The sequence below is a fragment of the Uloborus diversus genome, chromosome 1 (genome assembly GCF_026930045.1).
Source record: "Uloborus diversus isolate 005 chromosome 1, Udiv.v.3.1, whole genome shotgun sequence".
Taxonomy (NCBI): Eukaryota; Metazoa; Arthropoda; class Arachnida; order Araneae; family Uloboridae; genus Uloborus; species Uloborus diversus.
This window is the reverse complement of record NC_072731.1, coordinates 185990381-185996725: the sequence shown is the minus strand read 5'-3', so window position 1 is coordinate 185996725 and position 6345 is coordinate 185990381. Positions and strand designations below refer to the sequence as shown.

At 30.9% G+C, this 6345-nt stretch overlaps 1 protein-coding gene across 1 annotated transcript in view; it reads left to right on the top strand.

Moving 5' to 3' along the window:
- Nucleotides 1-457: 457 nt before the first annotated feature.
- Nucleotides 458-6345, top strand: part of LOC129223817 (prismalin-14-like) — a 48967-nt gene continuing 43079 nt past the window's right edge. The window contains exon 1 of the mRNA XM_054858179.1: nucleotides 458-612. The gene's annotated coding sequence lies outside the window, so the exon portion shown is untranslated. The remainder of the gene's footprint in view (nucleotides 613-6345) is intronic.

The following is a 6345-nucleotide window of genomic DNA, read 5'->3' as shown; positions in this document are numbered from 1 at the left end:
TTTACAATTTACTTTTTTTCTCAATTTCACTTGAACATTGCATACCTATTTGCAGTGCCACGTTCTCCTTTTCGCCATGAAACTTAGTAGAGTTTTTACAACCAAATTTAAAGCTGTTTGTCTCACTATATGCACAACATATCCAGAGAGTTGTTGTCCTTCACCAATTAAAAGAAAATGGTCGTTTGTTAACCAAATAATTGCATGATGAAAATGATGAAATAAGCTTTGTGCAAAAATAGGATTGAAGTGAAAAAAAAAACAGCGTAAATAAATCATACGTGATCAAGAAAATACAGCATATTAGCTATTTCAAGGGTACAATGAAGCCTCTTCATCACTTCAAAAATTTCAAAACACAGGAAAGTCTTGAGAGAACCATGAATGTAAGAATAACAGGATGGAATACAGGGAAAACTTTTTGAAGCTATCACCGTAGCCGCGCCGCCATTTTAGGTTCACCAAAAAATTTTGCCCGTAATGTAGTAAGACATTGAATTCGTCATTTTATTTTATCGGATTTCGAGGAGATTTCGACTAGATGGCGTCTTGTGTAGCCATTAACAGTACTAATAAACGTTCAAAAAAGATTCTAGGATTAGCATTAAAAAGGTAAGTCCACTTTTCTTTTCCATTGAAACCAAATTTTTGTTTATTGTTATTGTGCATGAAATGCCATGATGAATACGTACATTGTTAACTGATTTATTTGAGTTACCACGCCTAAATTTCAACAATTAAGGTAAAACACCAGTAGTGGTCACTTCTTTAGTAGTGGCCACTTCAAGGTTTAAAACGCACTAGTAGTAACCACAGTGAAGTATATTTTTAAACTGTAGGTCTACAATATTATTTGCCCCTCTTGAAACTCAATGAGCGTTTTATAGCCCAAAGCTTTCTAAATCTTCCCAATTTCTAAAATACCAGAATTTCGATTTGTTTAATTTTTATCAATTTTTTCTCCAACCTCAAATTTGATACAGCAAGCAGTGGCTACTCCAAAATCTGAAAATTTCAGTGGTGGCCATCTAACATTCTCCCATCCGAAGTATTTACATTACTTTCTTTAAATTCAAATAACTGATGAATAAAATTGATTCAATATGATAGTTACATTAAGTACCAACAAAAAATCAAATTATTATTGTTCATTTCTTTCTTCAAAGTACAAAAGTAAACTTGAAGTGGCCACTACTGAAGCACTGGCCACTACTGGTGTTTTACCTTACTGTTGCAATTTTAATATTAATTTTAAATATGACTCAAATTGATTATTGTGTTTTGCTTTATTTATTTCTGGAATAATTACAAAATATAATGAAAGGGCTAAATTATTGACTAGAGTTTGCTGTAATTTGGTTAAGCAATTTATTTCTTACGTATTTCGATCAGAGATTTGAAAATAAACAAACTCTAATAGATAAGAAATTCGAAATATTTTGTGGATTTCCTTTATAGTAGATATAGATGTGTTCTTATTTTGCAGTGTTTATATATAATGTGTACCTAAATGTGATACCATAACTTATGCAATACAAAAGAAAATTTATGAAAATAATTTATTCCTTTTTTCTAAAAAAAAAAAAAAATTCTTGCTTAAATACGTATCTTGTTTGTATACATTTTGTTTTTTACAAAATTCATGAAATCTTGGAAACAATTTTTAACAAGAATGCTACTGAAACGCTGTGTTTATCCTTACGAGTTTCGTTAAAAAATTTAATTTTTTCCCCCTTTAACAGTTACATTTTAAACATGATAAGCAAATATGTTATTTTTAAGTCACTTTATTATGTTAGTACAAATATAAAAGGACCTGTCTCCTAAAAAATATTTTCTAAATTGTAGACATTAAGAACTGGGAAAACCATAATATATTTTTCTCTATGATCATTTAACTGAGCGTTAAGTTAGTGTTGACAGCAGAAGACACTTAATTTTAAAAAATAGTAAGGAGAAGAAAGTATACAATCAATTTTTTTGCTGAAATGAATCAGACATAAATATTGATTATTATAATTTAAGAAATTTTAAAACAAACATGGTTGAATATAAACATTTGAATTTTTATGGGATCATTTATATTTGACAATAATATTACATTGTCTAGATTCATGTGCTGAGTGTGAAGATACTTTTCCATGGCAGGCGTTACTCAAACAAAAATGTAACTAGCTTAAGAATGAGATGCCTTTTGTGTAGGAAAAAAATAGATCTGAATATTTTACGTACGTGCATTACATTTTTAGGTAATTGCGTTTTAACTAAACATTTGGAAAAAAAACGTTGGATTTTTTTCTTGAACATTTATGCAAGGTCGTAATAGCTTATATTATCATCCCATATTAGTTACTCAATTTATAGGTAAATTAAATTTTAGTATTCTGTTACAATAAACTGTTATATTCTCCAGTGCTAGTTTACTCATTATCAATTTAAGTGAGATGAGTAATAAAACATGGGAAATTTTCACCGGAACAGTGTTGAAGAGGATCCATTGTAACTTTGAAATAGCTATTAGCTGTATTCTCTTGATCACTTGTGTTTTATATACGTTGGTTTCTTTTTTTACTTCAATAAAATTATTGTGTATTTGTGTGTGCATTCCAAAAAGTTTTTTTCATTTCACATGCATCCAACATAACTGAATTTTTTTGAAAATCGAACTCTTTTCACTTAAATTATTGTTTATTTCAGAAACTAAACAAGATATAAATTTTTACCACACGTTTTTTCTCTCGTACATACAAACTCTTGTACAAATAAACTCTTGTACTTTGAAGTTCTTACTTTTAGTAATTTTTCGACTACAAGTGTTAGGGGTCACATTATCCTCATAATTATTTTTTTTAATTTAAGTAAAATAAATGATCCATTGAAACTTTTGCTTGCACACTTACTTAAAACCAACAATTCATTTTCTAATAGTAATTAAACCGTCCATTTTTTGGAACAAAATTTAAAAAAAAAAAAGATAAATAAAGCCCTTACAGCTTCCTTGGTTTTACGCTTTTACAAATATATTTTTTTGAGAAATGATCACAATATTCACCTCTACAAATAAGTTAAAATCATTTCTTTATTTGCTTATTATTATTAGGGAATGTTCTGAGGCCAATGCTTAACATCATGAAAATTATTTCTATTTTTTGCTTCTAATGGTATGCATGATCAGAAAATTTTAGTTATTCCTAAAATGTTTATCCAATGCACGGTTTTATTAAATATCTTATACTGATTGCAATAAGTACTATTTTAAAGCTGTATTTTTAATAAAGAAAAATCCTTAGGGATATCCAATAATATGGAAACATCAAGAAAAAGCATCATAAAGTTTTGCTTTTGCATTAGCGTGTGTGAGCTACCACTTGTGGCTTTTTTAATAATTGAACAAGATGAATGAAAGTGTTTTTTGTGTACTTGAAAGTTTGAAATAGGCAATTAAAAAAAGACTTTTGTAACTTTTTTAGGTTATGAGACACCTTAAAAAATTTCAGTTTGCACAGCTGAATTATAATTGCTTCAAATTTCATAAAATCCTGCTGTTAAAATATGAACATATTTTAACAGCGGAGGGGGAGGGAAGAGAAGCTAATGGATGTAAGAGGACATTTTAAGTATTTGAGTTAAACGCGTTTAAAGTTCAGACCCTAGGTACCCCTTCATTAAATTATTTTTTTAAATCACACTGTATAACAGCATATACCAGGGCTATTTGTACCGGTTCCTGTTCCAAAACAGAGAAAAGGTTCCATTATTTGTAATTGATATCTCAAACTTTTAATTTTGGCACCTACACCCCTTTGCTTCTCAATGGCCCATACGCAGAAAACTAGCATTGAAAATTTTGAAAAGTTCTTCCAATTTGTTTTTGAGATAATAAGGCATCAATATGGCTAATTTAACATTGACCAAAAACAAGTGTCTGAATCCTCTGCTGCTTTTGGTCTTTTTTTCCTTATTCCTTTTCATTCATAAGCACATTTTTAAATTGAAAAAAAAAATGGGTTTCCTTGTTATCTCAAAATTTGTGCAGTTCTAGTTGCTGTTTGTGAACTTTAATTTTGCTGCAATATTTTTAATTTTCTCCTTGGTCTGTTTAGTGAAATATAGGTGCACAAGATAGTTAGCCGTTGTGCCCCAACCAAAGATTTATTAAGAATTGTGATGGCATAATTTTATTATTGTTATAATTACTATTATTATTATTATAATTATTTTATTACTAGCTTTTACCCGCAGCTTTTCTCGCGTTGATGTAGATTTTGTCAATCGATTCAGGTTAATGGTCAACACAGGCAGAGGTCAAATAACTGTAAAAAAAAAACTACATGATAGAAATCAGGAAAATGAAAAGGAGTATAAATAAATGATGTTTGCGTGGGCAATTTTTAAAAAATCCCATTCGAATGAGGTTAACAGTTCTTAAATAAAATCAACATATCCCTTAAATCCCGATCCCCGTCAAATGGTGTCCGACACTACGCTGGACGCTAGCTACTTAGATTATTGCCGAACTTTTTGCCGGAGAAAGGAAGGGAGATCAAATAAATAAAGAAAAACTTATCTAAAATTCTAAAGGCGACATCAACAATCTCAAAATAGCGTCAGCAGTCACTACAAATCCTAAATTGAATATAAGTCCTTAAATATCCCTTTAGAGTGAGAACATCAACCTTTAAAACCCCGATCTTTAAAAAACATTTAAAATCCCCAGTTTCTAATAAATAACGTCAACGGTTCAAACCACCAAAAAACATCGGAGTCAAAATCTCGTTAAAATCATAGTGCGCACAGCATTTTTTTTTTTTTTTTTTTTTTTTTTTTTACCGTTTAAATGAGGACACCAGTACATAAAACTTTGCATTAGGAACGAAAAACATCCCCAAAAACCCCCATTAGATATCAGGCTTTTCAAATAACAGGGACCTCCCTCAAAATTCTCCGTTTGGATAGTTCCAAAAATCTTCACCAGTACAGTTCCAATTGCGTAAATGAAATACCCTTTAAAATAAGAACAATGTTCCCTATTGTCGCCGTGAAAATAAGGACGTTATTCCCACAAAATCCTAATTAGCATCAGTAATCCATAAAGCACAAAAAAACATTAATCATTTTATTAAAATTTAAAATTATTCGCAAATGCGCTAAAGTGGTCGCTTGGCAAGACTGGAGATTAAAAAATGGATTTGACGGTTAATTTACAATATAATTACTTTTAATTACTTTTAATGTTATTTGAGCGTTTTGTTTTATATATTTGGTGGATTATTTTAAACTATAAAATATTCTTCGTACTATGTAGTCTTTTATGCTTTTTCGTGTCTATCCAGTGATCAGAGAAAGCTACAAGACTTAATTTGACAGCGAACAGAGTTATATAATTGACAAAAAATATTTTCTTAATGGCACATTGACTGTACAATTTAAACTGACACAGTATGATTGGCATACGTTTGTGTTTTATATTAAAGAATATTTCTTTGAAATATGATGCTTGTCCTGCATTACTGAACCACGTTCTATGTGCCCCAGGCTTGCTCACATGTGCCTCGCTATAGGGGAACATGTGAACAATTGAAGAATTTTTTTTTAATGATATTTGCTTTTGTGGTGAAGCCAAGGGGGATATTGAACATTATCTAATGAGCTGCAAGCTGCATCGTGAGGCCAGATGTTCCTTCAGGGAACGTTTATATAGCCTGTCCTGTTGTTGGCCTTCTGTTCTTTCAGATCTCGTTAAATGTTCAGAGAGACTTGAGGTTCTTCGGGGTTTTGTTTTATGTTTTGGACTCTAGTTGTTTTTGCGTATTATATTTTTCTTGTTTGTTTTTTGGTGTTTTGTATTGTTTTTTTCCTTTTTCGTTTATTTGTGTCTTATGTTATTCTTGAATGTATTTTTTTTTTTTTTTTTTTGTTTAAGCTTTTGTGGTTTTTACTTATTTTTGTAAGCCTTATGTTTTACTTTGTGGTGCATCAGAAGTTCTGAATAGCTCTTAAATGTAAAAAAAAAATGTCATAAGGTAAAGATTTTTTTTGAGCAATCACGATTGCTTATTGCTTTCATTTGACTGTTTTTGAGGTCCTTTGATTTTTCCCACCGCCACCCTCTGCACCATCACCGTGGACAGGCGGGCTCCTCACGCTGCTGCTCCTATAGTGAAAGCCGTCTCCAGGTTGCATCCATGTCCTACACACACGCGCATACATACACAACTACACACACACACACAGACACACACACACACACACACAAACACACATACATACAGACACTTACACATATATACACACACACACACACAAAACTACCCACACTTTCACACAGACACAAACACACATGCC